This window comes from Arachis hypogaea, chromosome 12 (genome assembly GCF_003086295.3).
Source record: "Arachis hypogaea cultivar Tifrunner chromosome 12, arahy.Tifrunner.gnm2.J5K5, whole genome shotgun sequence".
Classification (NCBI taxonomy): domain Eukaryota; kingdom Viridiplantae; phylum Streptophyta; class Magnoliopsida; order Fabales; family Fabaceae; genus Arachis; species Arachis hypogaea.
The window spans coordinates 41660817-41680503 of record NC_092047.1 but is presented as its reverse complement, the minus strand read 5'-3'; the positions used below and the strand labels follow the sequence as shown (position 1 = coordinate 41680503).

At 38.6% G+C, this 19687-nt stretch overlaps 1 non-coding gene across 1 annotated transcript; it reads right to left on the bottom strand.

Moving 5' to 3' along the window:
* Window positions 1-19258: 19258 nt before the first annotated feature.
* LOC112730828 (small nucleolar RNA R71) lies at window positions 19259-19362 on the bottom strand. The gene has a single exon (XR_003166635.1). It is a non-coding gene; the product is annotated as a small nucleolar RNA R71 (small nucleolar RNA).
* Window positions 19363-19687: the final 325 nt, after the last annotated feature.

Sequence of the window (19687 nt, the reverse complement as noted above, 5' to 3'; positions counted from 1 at the left end):
AAAATCTAACTAATTAGTTCACTTGACTTTCCCTTGCTTATGCAAAGGTTAACTAAGTGGGATTAACTTCCATTCTCATAAGAGTAACTAGGATAGGACTTCCGAATTTTCATATCTTGCAAGAGTTTATTTTATAGTTATTTATTTATTTTACTTGTCATTTAAATTACTTATTCTTTACTTTCAAAATCCCCCAATTTACAAAACTCATAACCAATAATAAGAACATACCTCCCTGCAGTTCCTTGAGAAGACGACCCGAGGTTTAAATACTTCGGTTATCAAGTTTTAAGGGGTTTGTTACTTGTGACAACCAAAACGTTTGTAAGAAAGAAATTCTTGTCGGTCTAGAAGCTATATTTACAATGCGAATTTATTGTGAAAATTCTAGATCGCGCGAGAGTTTTGTTCTTCAAAATGGCACCGTTGCCGGGGAATTACAAACGTGTGCCTTATTATTGGTTATTGTAAATATTTTTCTTTTTACTTGTTTATTTGTTTTTGTTTTCTCCTCTTATTTTTATTAGCCACTATGAATTCTCACCCCTCTCGCTTTGAGTTTGGTTCTAAATTTGTTGAAAGGAGTAGAAGCTATAACAGGAATATGCATCAAGGTCTAAGCAATCAAGGATGGATGGAGCCAAGAAGATCTGATCAACCCTTTAGGCAACCACACCCTCCAAGATATCATGGGCAAGGACCACTCTACAATGCATATCAAGCTGATAGATATGGTGGACCGCCTTGTAATTACAGACAAGCCCCACCCTGTGCTTATAGACCATCCTCTCAACGTAGCTTTGAACCACCACACTCACAAGTTCCTTTTCACCATTCACCACCGTATGACCTTTATCCACCACAATTCCAATCCAATCACTCCCAAGAACCACCACATTCTTATTATGAACCCTCTGATCTCTCCCAACCAATGAACCCTCGTATCCACCCCAACCTCCAGTGAATGACAAACTTCGTGTTCTTCTTCAAGGTCAAGCAAAGATACAAAAGGGCGTACTGGAACTCACTACTGCCTTAACTGAGGTAGTAAATATAATAGCTTCCCGATATCTGAGCACTCGAAGTACCCCCATGGCTACATGTGGAGAATCATATGAAGAGCGTAGCATGAAGGAGACTCTAGAAACCTCGGTGGACAATGAGGAGCATGGCTTTGTATTGGAACAAGTGGAGGAAGCCATGATAGTTGTAGAGGAAGAAGTGGTTGAAGATTTAGGAGATGCTGAACCTCCATGGGAATCAAGAACTGTAAAGGATTCTGCTGAGAAGTTCGAATTTGATGCCAAGGAGGATAATGCACAACCTCCAATGCATATACCTTGTGAAAAATTGGATGGAACAGACCAAGAAGTTGATTCCATGGGCAGTGATGTTCTTGAATCAAGCTCTCCTAGTCACAAACTCACATCCGCAACTGAATTCCTTAAGCCTGAAGAACCTTATCCAAGTGAATACGAAGATGACGTCGAGGTAGATTTCTCTCAACCTCCAACGTATGACTTGAGTGACGAGGAAGACATAGAAGACTTTGATCAGGACGCAGTTGCGGTTGAAAAATTTTGCAAGGAAGTGGAGGAATTCACAGAAGAATACAAGAGAGTAGAGCTTACAGAACCACTGGAAACACTTACCCCAAGGCCATTACCACCTAATACAAGCTTCAAGTGGGTACAATCCTTAACCTTTATCTTTACTTTTCCACTTGAATATGGTTTGCTTGAAACAGATGGCCAGCTTAGAGCTCTCTACGACTTTAAGAGTAAGAGGGAAATAGCTCGTACTCAGAGCTGGTATACAAGAGTCAATAAGGTTCCACGCTTCGATTCGAAGTGCAAGGATTGGTATCGAGTTCAATTGAATGGGTCTCGGAAGACGTTTGGTCACCTTGATGAGAATATAATTTCTAAACCGCCCGGATGGAAGAATATAGATCAAGACATAGGCGGATTTAAAAGCAAAGTTTGGGATCCTGGAATCTATTCTGACATTCGTCACCCCGGGAGCTTAAGAACCTGTTTGAAGCTGCTTAAAAGCTTTACATGCCTAGTTTGGGACCCCGGAGGCTACTGGAATTCCAAACATTGGTGGAGATTTTTAGATGAATTTAAGCACAAGCCACCATAACAGGAAGCTCATCAAATGTCCAGCTTAAGGACTTTAACTAAAAGTGCTAGGTGGGAGACAACCCACCATGGTATGATCGTTCTTGTTTCAATTTTATTTTGTTTTGTTTGTTTTTATATTATATTATTTTCATTGAACCTGAATTTTATTCATAGCATTTGCATCAGCATTGCATACTACATAATTGCATATAAAAAAAATCGCACGCGACGCGACAGCGTCGCTGACGCGTCCGCGTCACAAGTGCATTAGGCAGAAAAGGAAAGTGAACAGAAAGTCACGCGAAAGCGTGGGTGGAGGCGTGCCTTTGGCACAAATCGATCCACGCGACCGCGTCGATGACGCATTTGCGTGATTTGCGAAAAATACCTCCCACGCGTCCGGGTCACCTACGCGAACGCGTGATCTGGAAATCGGCGTAAAAATCCAACGCCGAGAAATCTTGGCTGGAATCGTGCAGCTGGTGTGTGTTTAGCACAAAACGGCCCACGCGTCCGCGTCCTTGACGCGAATGCGTCACTTGCTAAACACTCATCCCACGCAAAAGCGTGAGCGACGCATCCGCGTCGCATGGATATCATGGACCCCTAAATGGAGACAGAGAGTTGCGCTGAAACGACGCTGGAAGTGTGCGTATAGCACAATTTCCAGCGACGCGGCCGCGTGCCTCACGCGTCCGCGTCATCCATCTTTTACCCATTCCACGCGTTCGCGTCAATCACGCGACCGCGTCAAACCCATTCCACCCTAGCCACGCGTTCGCGTGGATTCAAAATCACTAACCCAACTACGCGAAACCCTATTTCCCCCCCGCGTCACCATTTTCTTCCCCCCCAACCCCTCTGCTCCCTCTCTGCTACCCACCCGAACACCACCATCCCCAACCACCACTCCGACCACCGTACCACCCCCAACCACCCAGACCACCACACGACACCCCTCTCTCCCCTTCCTCTCTTCTTCCTCCCCTCCCCTTCTTCTCTCTCTGCTAACCTCCACCACCGCTGCCCCCCACCGTGGCCAGCCACCGCTACCACGCCACCAACGCCATCTCCCACCAGTGCCGCCTCCATCCCAACCCTCGCCTCCTTCTCCCTTCCTCTCCCCATCCACCCTTATACCCAAACCGAACAGCTGCCCACCGACGCGCCAACCACCCATCACCGCCGCATCAGCACCACCACCACCACACCCACATCATCTCTCTGTTCCATAAACTTGTTCTTCACACACCAGGTTTCGCCAAACGCTAATTTCTCTTTCCTTCATAGTTAGTTGCTTATTTTTTTGATTATGTTCAAATTAGGCTAGTTAGAGATGCATGTTTGTAGTGGATTCTAGGTGGTTAGGTAGCTAGGATATGGTTAGTAGATTTAGGCCTGCTAATTGCGCCATACTTGTTGCTTGTTTTATCTATTCTGCAATTTTGGTCTGGCTGTGATGTTCATACTATTCATATGCTGTTCTTCCATGTTTTGTGCTGCTGTTACACTGCTCCTTCATGTTCATATTACTTGTGTGTATTTGCAGCTTTATTTTAATTTATATGAACTGCTCTGCTTGCTATTTATTACCCGGGAACATCAAATTTTAGCCGGAATGCTGCCCAGTTTTTTGTAAATCATTTTCATTCATGTTCTGGTTTTGACAATTTTGAATTTTGCATTACTTTGCTATACCCAAACCTTTTCATGAACTCACGGGCCAGCATTCTTATTCCTTTCGATTTCCTGGTTACTAAAATATATTATTGATGATTATATTTTAATTTTTGCTACTCATGCATCTATATGATTATCATCAACAACCTGATTTCCTTGCTTGAATATGAGTTGACTGTAGTTTAAAATTGTGAAATTAGTGTTACTTAGGAACCATTTATCATGCCACTCACTTTAACATACTTTCTCTTAACACATTGATTTCCACTTTCTAACCTCTTTTTCAATCCTAACCATTCTACCTTTCAAACGTCTCTTTTTGATTTTTAACTATTTACTTTAACTTTCTAACTCCAGGCATGATTCTTGTTTTTCCTAATTAACATGAATTCTACTTATATTACATTTTGGATTGTGATTTTTCATCTCAGATTTCTAATTCAAATACAATCCATAATGCACATATACTCAACTCATTTCATAATTCTACTGCTCGTTTGCCTTTATGCTTACATTTATAAATCATATTTGCCTACTTGTTTACCTGTTTTTATTCTTCAATTACATCCAAGAATTTCTGATTTTCAGGATATTTGACACTCAGCGCAAAGGAAAATGCAAAGCCATCACTGGCAAAAGGAAAAGAGGCGAATCCTCTATGTCCATCCTGGACATTCTGCATGATGACTCCTGGCGGGAAAAGCACTTTACCCCGCAGGAGAAGGCTGATCAGCTTCTCCCCGCTACTGATCAAATCAAATTTGCAAACAGATACTGTGAGCTGAAGTATCCAGTGTTTGCTACATCCAAGAACCTATACCTGGAAAGGACTTTGAAAATTCTAGAAGAACTACAGCATTATACCTCCGATCAGATCAAACAGAGAGGCTGGTTCTTCTTGGAAAGGAACTTGACAGAGGTCAATGCTTCTTGGGTCCGAGAGTTTTACTGCAACTATTTCAAGACTTCCCTGGATACAGTGCACCTCAGAGGGAAACAGATATTGATCACTGAGGAAGACATTAAGGACATTCTACAGCTTCAGCCTAAGTCAGATCAGCCTGATGGTTGCAAAAAGGCTGAGGAGGATATGCGCTATATGAGATTTGACTGGGATGCTGTCAAGCAGAGGATAACCCTTGATCCTACTGTCCCATGGGTCATGGGTAAGAACACAGCGATGCCTAAGGGGATCAAGTTGATGTATCTGAATGATGAGGCTCGGCTCTGGCACCAGATCCTGAGTAACTTTGTTATGCCGAGCACTCAAGAGACGGAGTTGCCCGCTGCTATGATCACCCTCATCTGGTGTGTGATGGAGGGTAAGGACCTGTATCTTCCACGATTCATCCGGTACTACATGGCCAGGGTCCATGTCAGAGGCACTCTCCCCTTCCCTTATCTGATCACCCAGCTCGGCCGTCGAGCTGACGTGCCTTGGGAGCCTACTGATGAGAAGCCACCTGCTGCCGACTGCAGGAAGATTATCCCTCACAGCAGGAAGTTTCAGGCTTTAGGCTACAGACCCCCATTCCTCACCGCTTCTGCTGAGGCAGCCACATCTTCAGCTGCTCCTTCTGCATCTGCTGCCCCATCCCCATCCACTGCACATCTACCTACTCGTGAGCCCATCTATCATTTGGTGCATCGACTCTTCGCCCGCCTGGATCGCATGGAGCATCGCAACAAGCGACGCAATGAGCACCTCAAGTTGATGATCCGATCTGACGGCGACATCCCCTCCGAGCCTGACACCCCTTCTGATACATCTGAGGTAGAGGAGGATGATCATGAGGAGGAGGCACCTACCCAGGCGGAGCAGGCAGGACCACAGCAGGCTGTGCCCCAGCATGAGGAGCCACACCAGATACAGGCCGCAGATCCAGAGATTCCTATACAGTCAGCGCCTCCACTGTAGTAGACAAATCCTCCTACCCTTATCCAGTCTGCAGACCCTCCGGCCACCACAAAGACACCAGTAGCCCATCCTTCCGGTGATGACACTCCTTCACACCCAGCTTGAGTGAGCATCGAGGACGATGCTATATTTTAAGTGTGGAGAGGTAGCTATCCCTGGCATATCTTTTTGGTGAACCACTACAGACTCTTTTATCTTATTTTGTCTATTTTTCTATATTTTTATCTTTATTTTTATTTTTCAGTACTTATACATTGTTCTTTTGCTGTATTTTTACTTTATTTCCGCATTTTGCACTTTAGTTCATATTTTAGCCATTTAGTTTAGTTTGCAATTCTAAACTTATTAGTTATAGAATATGTGGATTAATTAGTATAGTTTGCCCTTTTAGCATATAATAGTTTGGTTTAATTAAAAATAAAAAGGAGTAAACTAGAGACTTTAGTAAATCAAAACAATCCACACACTCTGTATATGTAGCATCACATGTTAGTTAGTTAACAACATTTCTTCAAGGAGGAACACTAAAACTTTAAAGCCACCCTAAAATTTACATTGAGAATAATGGGAACTCTTGATTTCTACTTGCATGACATATATAACCGATATATGCTTTTTGAGCTGGAGAACACACAACCTGTGAGTTTTGAGCTTAACTGTATGGTTACATTCAAACCATAAATTTTATTCCTGTGTGTTTTGCCCTTCTTTTTCATTCTGGTGTTCTTTACTTTGTTTTAATCTATATGTCCAATTATAGAATATAGATACATACTTAGAGATGATTGAGGCCATCATTTGAATTTTTCCTTACTTATCCCAAATTAGCCTACCTTTTACATCACCCTTGTTAGCCCCCTTGAGCTTTTTAATCCACTCTTGTTCTATAAACCATAGTACTAGCCTTAAGCAGAAAAACAAGATAAAATCCCAAGTTGAATCCTTGGTTAGCTTAAGATAAAAATTGTGTATTATTTAAGTGTGGGAAATTTTACGAGAACATGGGATGATAGAAACAAAGTAGGATTTAAAAAAAAAAGAATAAGTTATTTCAAAAAAAAAAAAAAAATTTTGGGAAGCATGCTCGTGTGAAATCAAAACAACTGAATTACAAGTGCGTTGATTTAGATTAAAAAAAATAATAATAAAAATAAAATTTCCAGTATTTAAATAAAGGGGATACAAAAAAAATTCCCCAATTGCAAAAATAAAAAGAATCAATGCACATGGGACAAAATTAAAATTTAATGCATGAGTTTGCAATACAAAGAGGGAAAATTTGGGCAAATAGGTTAAGGAACCTTAAAAATTATATAAAGTATGTATGTTAGGTGAGATGTTAGACTAATCAAGGATTCACTTATTAGATTACTTAGCCTTATACATATACCCTTACCTTTACCTTGGCCCCATTACAACCTTGAAAAAGACCTCATGATTTTTGTATGTCTGTATTCCATAACTGTTGATTGGTTAGATGAATAACAAAGTTATAGAAAGTAAGGATAGAAAAAGAATAGAGTGATTGACCCAATCAACACTGAGTGACTAGAGAATAAACACAAAAATCCAGTGAGGGTTCAATAGCTCATCACCATATATCTCTGCTTAATTGTTAATTGTCTTGCAAGTTTTGTGAAATAATTTTTCCCATCTCAATTGTACAAGTGCTTTAACATTATCTAGGGTGTGGCTTTGCATATATGATCCCTTGAGGATATGAATTAATTTAACTACATGTGAGCTTTATATACAAGTGAATAATAACTAGAATTGCATGACTCATTTAGGTAGTTGCATTTAGAGTAGATTGCATTGCATGAGATTCCACCACTTTAACCTTACTTATTCTTTATCTTGGATTTAGCATGAGGACATGCTATTGTTTAAGTGTAGGGAGGTTGATAAACCCATATTTTATGATATGTTTTGTTCTCAAATCAAGTGATTTATTCAATCCTTCACCCACTTATTCATGTGAATTGCATGATTTTACTTTCCCTTCCTTATTATGTGATATATGTGAAAAACATGTTTCCTATGCTTTAGAAATATTTATTTTAATTACCCTTTATTACCATTCGATGCCGTGATTTGTGTGTTGAGTAGTTTCATATCTTCTAAGGCAGGAATGACTTAAAGGATGGAAAGGAAACATACAAAAATGGAAGGAAAGCACAAAATAGAGTTTTTGAAGAAACTGGCAGCGACGCGAACGCATGGACGACGCGGCCGCATGCCTAGCGCGAAAAGGCAGCGACGCGAGCGTGACTGACGCGGACGCGCGCCTTGAGCAGAACACAAATGACGCGTACGCGTGACCGAAGTGAACGCACGACAAGGAAAACTCCAGATGACGCGACCGCGTGACCCACGCGGACGCGTGACAGACGCCACGTGCAGCAACTGCAGAAAATGCTCCCAGCGATTTCTGAAGCCCTTTTTGGCCCAGATCCAAGTCCAAAAAGCACAGATTAGAGGTTATAAAGTGGGGGAATGCATCCATTCTTGAGGAGGGCCTTCGATCATTCACTTTTCATAGTTTAGATGTAGTTTTTAGAGAGAGAGGTTCTCTCCTCTCTCTTAGGTTTTAGGATTAGGATTCCTCTTAAAGGATTTAGGATTTCAACTCTTCATCAGGTTCAATATTCCTTTTACTTTATATTTCTCCTTTATTTTCAGATACTTTAATGCTTTCCTTTAATTATTTATGTTACCAATTTGGCTTATGAACTCTTTATGTTTAGATTGATTTTCTCTTATTAATGCAATTAAGGTATTTCAGATTTATGATTTTTATTTAGCTTTTTATATTATTGGCTTTAATTGATTAACTGGAAGCTCTTGAGTTATCAACTATTCGTGATTGATTGTTATGTCGGCTAATTGACTGGAATTCCACTAACTCTAGTCTTTTATTAGGAGTTGGCTAGGACTTGGAAAATCTAACTAATTAGTTCACTTGACTTTCCCTTGCTTACGCAAAGGTTAACTAAGTGGGATTAACTTCTATTCTCATAGGAGTAACTAGGATAGGACTTCCAAATTTACATATCTTGCCAAGAGTTTATTTTATAGTTATTTATTTATTTTACTTGTCATTTAAATTACTTATTCTTTACTTTCAAAACCCCCAATTTACAAAACTCATAACCAATAATAAGAACATACCTCCCTGCAGCTCCTTGAGAAGACGACCCGAGGTTTAAATACTTTGGTTATCAATTTTTAAGGGGTTTGTTACTTGTGACAACCAAAACGTTTGTAAGAAAGGAATTCTTGTCGGTCTAGAAGCTATACTTACAACGCGAATTTATTATGAAAATTCTAGGTCACGCGAGAGTTTTGTTCTTTAGGTAGCTATGGCAAATTATATATCGTTGCGAAGCCCCAAATGTTAGCTTTCCAACGCAACTAAAACTGCATCATTTGGACCTCTGTAGCTCGAGTTATGACCGTTTGAGTGCAAAGAGGTCAGGCTGGACAGCTTAGCAATTTCTTCAACTTCTTGTATTCCTTCCATTTTTGCATGCTTCCTTTCCATCCTCTGAGCCATTCCTGCCCTGTAATCTCTGAAATCACTTAACACACATATCACGGTATCGAATGGTAATAAGAGAGGATTAAAGTTAGTAATTCAAAGGCCCAGGAAACTTGTTTTCAATCATAGCACAAAATCAGGAAGGAAAATGTAAAACATGCGATTAGTATGAATAAGTGGGTAAAGAGTTGATAAAAAACACTCAATTGAGCAGAAGATAAACTATGAAATAGTGGTTTATCAACCTCTCCATACTTAAACATTAGCATGTCCTCATGCTAAGCCCAAGAGAAGCTATAAAGGAGTGAAGAGGAATGGTAGAATGTATGAAATGCAACTATCTATATGAATGCAACTACATGCTAGGATGTTTCTACCTACTTGGTTAAAAGTAAATAAGTTCTCCAAGACAAATATAAATCAAATTCCACTAATTCAAATTATACAATGAAAGACAAACTTGTAAGAAGATAGCTCATGAAAGTAGGGAACATAGAATCAAATATTGAACCCTTACTGGTAGTGTATATGCACTCTAATCTCTCAAGTGTATAGGGTAATTCACTCAACTCTTCTCTAGTCATGCTTTCTAAACTTTGTTCTTCACCTAACCAATCAACAAATATTTAATGTTCCAATGCAAACATCATGAGGTCTTTTTAGGGTTGTAATGGGGCTGAGGTAAAGGTAAGGATATGTATATATAAGGCTAAGTGAGCTAACATAGTGAATCCTTGATTAGTCTAAGATCTCACCTAACATATACATACTTTATATAATTTAAAATGCTTTACCTAGCTACCCAAATTTTCCCACTTTTGTATTACATGCTCATGCACCAAATTTAATTTTTGAATTTTGTCCCATGTGCATTGATTCTTTTTATTTTGCATTGGAGAAATTTTAGTATCCCCTTATTTAATTACTTAAATTCTTTTTTTTTTCCAATGCACATGGTAATTTAATTATTTTGATTTCACATGAGCATGCTTCCCAAACCTTGAAATAACTTATTCAATTTAATTTTCTTCCTTTTTTTTTTATTATCCCATGTTCCCATAAAATTCCCCATACTTAATTTATACACAATATCTATCTTAAGCTAACCAAGGATTCAACTTGGGATTTTTATTTTATTTTTCTGCTTAAGGCTAGTAATGTGGTTATAAAGTAGAAGAAGGGGTAGAAAGGCTCAAGGGGGCTAACAAAGGTGACATAAAAGGGTAGGCTTATTTGGGATAAGTGAGTAAAAATAAGTAATGGCCTCAACCATATGTAAGCATGTAAATATACTAAATAATAGACATACAGACTAGAACAAAATATAGATTACAATCATAGAGAAGGAAGCACACAAGAATAAAATATTATGGTTAAATAATGTAACCATATAAATAAGCTCAAAATCTCACGGGTTGTGTGTTCTTTGGCTCAAAAACCATGTTCCAAATACAACTTCAAACAAATTTAACACAAAAATTTTCAATTTAAATTAGTGAAATTTTCCAAAAATAGGGTCCTAAAAAGAAACTTATTATTTTTCAACCAAGCAGTGGTAAAATATGCACAAAAATTAAATAAACATGCAATCAAACATGCAAATGCAACAACTAATAAATTAACATTGGTGTTGAAAATAGGAAATAACTAACCCATGGAGATCGGTATCGACCTCTCCACATTTAAAGATTGCACCATCCTCGGTGCATGCAGAGATGTACAAGTGGACAGGTTGTTCCAACTGGCACTTTTCTCTGAAGATTTTACAGATGGACTTGTCTGTCTCCCCATGTAAACGTCTTCCGGTTCCCTTCCGGGTGGCCATCCTGAAAGAAAAAGGGAAGAAAAGTAACCCAGAAATAAAGATAAGAAAATAAATGAAGTATGGGTGGGTTAATGCTAAATGATAAGGGTCTCATTTACATGGAAGCTTCAACATGTACGTGAGAAAACAATAGAAGCACATGGCATATCAGTGGTGCAAAATTTGCAACAATGGGAAGAGTGTGTGTAAGGAGAGATAATATAAATTCATGTCAATGCAAAATTAATACAAATATCATAAAAGATTAGCATTGACTTAAATAATATTACCCAACAGTGTAAAACAAGTCACTAAGCATCCAAAATAATACCAGAAAAGACACAACAGTTGAATATGAACAAGTGACACCAATGGAAAAATAATAAATTTAGAAAAAAAAAGAAAAATATGCACAAAATTAAAATGCAATGAATGAAATATGCAAATAAATTAAGTAAAATAGAATGAAGGTGAAAAAGAATGAGAAGTGAAAGAAATAAAGTAAGAAAGAAAGAAGAAAAAAAGAAAAGATAGAAGAGATTAGGATTAGAAAAGAAGAGATAAGATAATTGACGCTGATCTGGATAAGTTGTGCGGCGCAGGCGACGCGGTCGCGTGGTGCACGATAAGGTCAGGTGACGCGGACGCGTGGGTCACGCGATCACGTGACCTGATTTGTGCGATTGGCGCAAGTGCAGCCTCGCGTTCGCGCAATTCTCTGTTTCAAACTCATTTTGCCAAAAATCTGGGTGACGCGATCGCATGAAAGGCCATTTTTGAAAAATGACGGGAACGCGTGAGTGATGCGTTCACGTAAGTGGGCTTGTGCTTCCAGCATGGGTCTAGCCTCATTCCAGCCCAACTTACTGCCATACACCCATTTACGTCGATTTTACAGAGCCACGCATTCGCGTGTGTGACGCGAACGCGTGGGAGGCATATTTCCCACATGACGCGGACGCGTTAGCGACGCGGTCGCGTGGGCGTATTTGTGCTTGAGGCACACCTCCAGCCACGCTTTCGCGTGACTTTCTGTTCACTTTCCTTCTCTTCCTAATGCACTTGTGACGCGGACGCGTCAGTGACGCTGTCGCGTCATGTGTGATTTTTTTATGCAATTATGCAGTATGCAATATGTAGTGATAATGTAGATGCTATGAATACTATCCAGGTTCAATGAAAATAAAACAATAAGAACAAACAAAATTAAATAAAATTGAAACAGGAACGATCATACCATGGTGGGTTGTCTCCCACCTAGCACTTCTAGTTAAAGTCCTTAAGTTGGACATTTGATGAGCTTCCTGTTATGGTGGCTTGTGCTTAAATTCATCCAGAAATCTCCACCAATGTTTGGAATTCCAGCAGCCTTCGGGGTCCCAAACTTGGCATGTAAAGCTTTTGAACAGCTTCAAACAGATTCTCAGGCTTCCGGGGTAACGAATGTCAGAACAGATTCCAGGATCCCAAACTTTGCTTTTGAATCCGCCTTTGACTTGATCTATATTCTTCCATCCGGGCGGTTCAGAAATTGTATTCTCACCAGGGTGACCAAACGCCTTCCGAGACCCATTCAATTGAACTTGATACCAATCCTTGCACTTCGAATTGAAGCGTGAAACCTTATTGACTCTTGTATACCAGCTCTGAGTACGAGCCATTTCCCTCTTACTCTTAAAGCCGCAGAGAGCTCTAAGCTGGCCATCTGTTTTAAGCAAACCATGTTCAGGTGGAAAAGTAAAGATAAAGGTTAAAGATTGTACCCACTTGAAGCTTGTATTAGGTGGTAATGGCCTTGGGATAGGTGTTTCCAGTGATTCTACTCCCTTGTATTCTTCTGTGAATTACTTCACTTCTTTGCAAAATTCTTCGACTGCAACTGCGTCTTTATCAACATTTTCTATGTCTTCCTCGTCACTCAAGTCATACATTGGAGGTTGAGAGAAATCTACCTCGACGTCATCTTCGTATTCACTTGGATAAGGTTCATCAGGCTCAAGGAGTTCAGTTGCGGATGTAGGTTTGTGACTAGGAGAGCTTGATTTATGATCATCACTGCCTATGGAATCAAATTCTTGGTCTGTTTCGTCCAATTTTTCACAAGGTATATGCTTTGGAAGTTGTGCACTATCCTCCCTGGCATCAAATTCGAACTTCTCGGTGGAATCCTTTACAGCTCTTGATTCCCATGGAGGTTCAGCATCTCCTAAATCTTCAACCACTTCTTCCTCTACAACTATTATGGCTTCCTCCACTTGTTCCAATACAAAGCCATACTCCTCATTGTCCACCGAAGTTTCTAGGGTCTCCTTCATGCTACGTTCTTCAATTGATTCTCCACATGTAACCATGGGAGTACTTTGAGTGCTCAGATATCGGGAAGCTATTATATTTACTACCTCGGTTAAGGCAGTAGTGAGTTCCAGTACATCCCTTTGCATCTTCGCTTGCCCTTGAAGAAGAACACAGAGTTTGTCATTCACTGGAGGTTGGGGTGGATATGAGGGTTCATTGGTTGGGAGAGAGAGTTCATAATAAGAATGTGGTGGTTCTTGGTGGAAATTGGATTGGAATTGTGGTGGATAAGGGTCATACAGTAGTGAATGGTGAAAAGAAACTTGTGAGTGTGGTGGTTCAAAGCTACGTTGAGAGGATGGTCTATAAGCACATGGTGGAATTTGTTGGTAACTACCAGGGGGCCCACCATATCTATTAGCTTGGTATGCATTGTATAACGGTCATCGTCTGTGATACTGTGGAGGGTGTTGTTGCCTAAAGGGTTGATCAAGTCCTCGTGACCCCATCCATCTTTGATTGCTCTGACCTTGATGCATGTTCCTGCTATAGCTTTCATTCCCTTCAACAAATTTAGAACCAAACTCAAAGCAAGAGGGGTGAGAATTCATAGTAGCTAATAGAAATAAGAGGGGAAAACAAAAACAAATAAACAAGTAAAAAAAATTACAAAAACCAATAATAAGGCACACGTTTGCAATTCCCCGGCAACGGCGCCATTTTGAAGAACAAAATTCCTGCGCGGTCTAGAATTTTCACAAAATAAATCCTTGTTGCAAGTATAGCTTCTAAATCGGCAAGGAATCCCTTTCTTACAAACGTTTTGGTTGTCACAAGTAACAAACCCCTTTAAAATTGATAACCGAAGTATTTAAACATCAGATCGTCTTCTTAAGGAACTGCAGGGAGGTGTTCTTATTATTGGTTATGAGTTTTGTAAATTGGGGGTTTTGAAAGTAAGGAACAGGTAATTTAAACGACAAGAAAAATAAATAAATGATTATAAAATAAACTCTTGGCAAGGTATGAAAATTCGGAGGTCCTGTCCTAGTTATCCTTATCGGTGGTGATGAGAGCTAAGTTTGATCCCACTTAGTTAACCTTTTCTAAAGTAAGAAAAGTCAAGTGGACTAATTAGTTAGATCCCCAAGTCCTAGCCAACTCCTAAGGAAAGATAACAATTATCAACCACGATAGGTTTGATAACTCAAGAGTCTCCAGTTAATCAATTAAATCCAAGAATATAAAAAGCTAAATAAGAATCATAAATCTAAAATACCTCAATTGCATTAATGAGAGAAAATCAATCTAAACATAAAGAGTTCATAAGCCAATTTGGCAACATAAGTAATTAAAGAAAAGCATCAAAGTGTCTGAAGGTAAAAGAGAAATATAAAGTAAAAGGAATATTGAACCTGATGAAGAGTTGAAATCCTAAATCCTTTAAGAGGAATCCTAATCCTAAAACCTAAGAGAGAGGAGAGAACCTCTCTCTCTAAAGACTATATCTAAAACTAAAATTATGTGAATATGAGATGATTATGAATGAATGGATTCCCCCACTTTATAGCCTCTAATCTGTGCTTTCTGGGAAAAAAACTGGGTCAGAAACAGTCCAGAAATTGCCCCCAGCATTTTCTGGTACATACAGGTCGCGGGAAAGTGACGCGGAAGCGTCGTCCACGCGTTTGCGCGGATTGAGTTTTTGCCAGGTCACGCATCCGTGTGATCCACGCGTTCGCGTCGCCTGGCTTCGGGGTAGCTATGGCAAATTATATATCGTTGCGAAGCTTCGGACGTTAGCTTTTCAACGCAACTAGAACTACATCATTTGGACCTTTGTAGCTCGAGTTATGAGCGTTTGAGTGCAAAGAGGTCAGGCTGGACAGCTTAGCAATTTCTTCAACTTCTTGTATTCCTTCCATTTTTGCATGCTTCCTTTCCATCCTCTGAGTCATTCCTGCCCTATAATCTCTGAAATCACTTAACACACATATCACAGCATCAAATGGTAATAATAGAGGATTAAAGTTAGTATTTCAAAGGCCCAGGAAACATGTTTTCAATCATAGCACAAAATCAGGAAGGAAAATGTAAAACATGCGATTAGTATGAATAAGTGGGTAAAGAGTTGATAAAAACCACTCAATTGAGCACAAGATAAACTATGAAATAGTGGTTTATCATAAACCTCGCTGATAATTACCGTTGAAAACTTTTTGCTAGTAAATTTTACATCGGATTTATCCCCCGATAAATCCGACAGTAATATATTATTTAATAATAATTAAATTAATAACTACCGACAAATTTAACCCACAGTAAATCCGTCAGTAATCTTAAATTTTATTCTTTATTAAAACAATCCAATCTAATCCAATTTCAAATAACAATTTTAACAACAAGAAATAAATCTCAATACAAACATAAATCTTACAATAGTGAAAAATCACTCATTAATCATTATACTCATTATTTCAATGTTGTAAAAGTAGCGCCACACCGTAAAAAACTCAACTATAGCTAGTTTGAAAAAAGGAAAATCTCAAAATATAACCAAAAATAAATCATGCACAACAGTGCATATCACAACTATATTTAAGCTAAGATTTTCACATGAGATCCGACAACTTAGCATGAGGTAGTTTGGTGTCTCTAGGTTCACACACAGGCCTTATATCCTTGGCAAGAGGGAGTATCTTCAGTAGTTGAGTCTTTTACCTTACGGTTCTAACTCTACATGAGGAAATAAAATTATCACTTATAATGGAACAATTAACTATCTACGATAAAAAATCACAAGCATGCATAATAGACTAATTGGTCACATTAACAAAACAATAAGCAATATAAAGCACATCATCTCGCAAAGAATTTGAGTAAAAAAATGTAAAGGTATGAAAGAATTGCTCCTATATGTATGTATGTAAACAATAAATGTAATAAATATAAGAGTAACATCTCCAATAGATACCTAGTAATGCTTAGTTTTAAAAAAATAAATAAATTATACTTTGTAGCACACTTAACAAGCAGAGTCTTAGATCCAAGCTCCCAAAAATTACATGATGTTGAATAAAAAATACTTGATCATCATGCAAGAGAGAATAAGTGAATCTATAATAAAAAAATTACTTAAAAGTTGAAAAGATACATCTTACCTGTTCTCTTACTTTTATGCAATGCAACAATAAAAATGATAATTATCCTATATCCCACCCAATGAGGATCTGCTATATAGATGAAATAGTGACATTACACCATATCATAAATGATGTCTAAATTCCAGGGCAAATTCCTTAACATTTCTTTCAACTTTGAATATATTTTAATTCTCAACAACTAAATTAGAAAGGAAGAGACTCATCTCAAAAACTATAAAACACAAATCAAACTTTAACTAAAAACATTGTGAGTTGTGAAAAATTTTTAATAAGTGAAAAAAGGAGTCATCACATTTAAATATTCAATGCATTTTCTGATCTTGTTATATATATATATATATATATATATATATATATATATATATATATATATATATATATATATATATATATATGAGCAAAACAAAATCAGTTTACAAATATGACTATACTAGAAAAATATGACTTTGCTGATTTTACAAATATGAGTAAGTTAGAGATATGAAATACATATAATTGCATAGAAACAAGTAATAGTCACAATACAAAAGTTAAAGTTCTTACTTGTAAACAGCTAGGACCTTGGGGATAAGTGAGAAGAGAGAGAAGGTCTTTGATAAACCACTATTTTATAGTTTATATTGTGTTTAATTGTGTGGTTTTGTCATGATCCTTACCCACTTATTCATCAATTTAGCATGCATTTAGATTTCCTTCCTAAATTCAGTACATGTTTGAAAATTGCTTCCTAGAGACTTTAATTATTTAATTTTAATTCTCCTCTATTCCATTCAATGCCGTGATCTGTGTGTCAAGTGTTTCAGGCTTTATAGGGCATGAATGAGATGGAGATTGGAGAGGAAGCTAGCAAAAATGGAAGGAACACAAGAATTTGAGGAGATAACCAGCGAGAAGTGACGCGGTCGCATGGCTCATGCGACCGCGCGAAGGAGCGCAAATCGTAGTGACGCGGCCGCATGGCTTGCGCGGCCGCGCGGATTGGAAAGCGCAAGCGACGCGGTAGCGTGGACGACGCGAACGCCTGGAGAGGAAAAAGCGCAAGCGACGCGTCCACATGGATGACGCGATTGCGTGACATGTGCGATCTGCATAATCTGCAGAATTCGATGGGGCGATTTTGGACCTTATTTCGGCCCAATTTTCGGCCCGGAACAACAGACTAGAGTCAGAGAATATGCAGAAATAATACACACATTCATTCAGTAGTTTTAGATCTAGTTTTTCACTCTCTTAGGTTTTTCTCTCTAGTTTTTAGAATTTGGATTTTCAATTGGTCTTAGCATTGGAACATTGAGAAGAGTTATTTCCTCATCAAGACTTCATCATTCTAGTTTGTTCTCTTAACTTGGTTTTATTCTTTCATGTTCTTTGTTATGTTTAATTTTGTCATTTAGATACTTTTATGATTAATTGATGCAAGGATTATTTCTTTTTAATTCAATTTCAATTCCAATAATCATGTCTTCTTTTAATTCCCTTTTATGTGCCATGGATTCTTTATTTACAATGCGTGAGTAGTTTCATTACTTGATGGGGAATTGATTAAAAGGGAACTCTTGAGTTGGAAGGATTGAAGGAAAAATTTGTAGTTGGGTTAAATGTTGGATTGCTATCCTGTCACCAATGCCAATTCCTTTGAACTAAGTGGGTTGTAACTCGTGAACAGATCTGGCATTCCAACTTGTTTGACTTTCCCTTACCTAGTAAAGGATAACCAAACAGAGTAACCATTAATTATAAATCAATCCTAAAAATCACTCCATCAATGATAGAGATTCTAACTAATCAATTCCCAGTCAAGGCTTTTATTTATATTAATTAAAATTCCTCAATTTAAATTCCAATTTACTTAGCTCAACTTCTTGGAACATCTAATTAATAAAACAGCACACTTTTCTACAACTCGTTGGGAGACGACCTGGGACTTAAAACTCCCAGTAATTTTAGTTTAAACTCTCTGTGACATGTTTCTAAATTGATAGGCAGATTTTCGGTGAGTTAAGAACTATACTTGCAACATAACCATTTTAATAAATTTTTAATTCACCAGCTTCTGCTTCCTATCAATTTTTGGCGCCGTTGCCGGGGAGTTGCAATAGAGTGCTAATTTTATTAATTAGAATTTATTTATTTGTATTTTATTTAATTTTGCTACTATGAGCTGTATGTTTCTTCTGTCAAATGACACGTTCACTTCCTGATCCGCGCTTGCTAATATTCGATCCTGAAATTGAAAGAACAATTTCACGAATAAGGCGAGAACAGCGTAGGTTTGCCCGCTCTGAGGGCGGTTCTGAAAGTGAATCTGAGGAAGAAACCAGCCCCCGTTCTACTGATTCAGTTGTTTTACATGCAGAAAACATGGCAGCTAGAAGAGTTACCATTCAGGAGGAAGGAGCTCCTAATTTTACAATGCAACCATTTCAAGCGCATCATCCAGCGGTAGCTACGGATTTTGAAATAAAGACTGCACTGCTAAATTTGATGCCCAAGTTTCATGGCCTACCTGCTCAAGAGCCTATCAAGCACTTGAGAGATTTCCAGGCAGCCTGTTCTACTGTCAGGCGTGATGGCACTGGTGAAACTTCAATTCTGCTGAAAGCTTTTCTGTTCTCTCTTGAGGGAAAAGCAAGAGAGTGGTACTACACTCAATCTATAGCAAATGTATCCAACTGGGATACACTCAGAAAGGAGTTCCTGGAGAAATTCTTCCCATCTGAAGTTACTGATAAATTGAGGAAGGATATCTCTACAATTGTTCAGGATGACAATGAGACTTTCTTTGAATACTGGGAGCGCTTCAATAATCTTTTGGAAGCATGCCCCCACCACATGATTGACAAGATCGTGCTACTCAGCTATATCACACAAGGTATGAGGCCCCAAGATAAGGCCACTTTGGAAAGTGCCAGCAATGGGTCTATGAAGAAGTACAAGACCACTGATGAAGCTTGGCAATTGATCAGTGATTTAGCTGAATCTACTCGGAACCACAGACAGAAGCAAGGCCGTTCAAAAGCCGTTGCAGAAGTATCTTCTGGCATAGAGACTGCTGCTCTAAATCAAAGCATCTGTGAGATGACCAACCTGCTGAAGCAAATGCAGTTGAATCAACAAGCTCAGCAAACTCAACTGCAGCAAAACCAACAACTAGTTCCA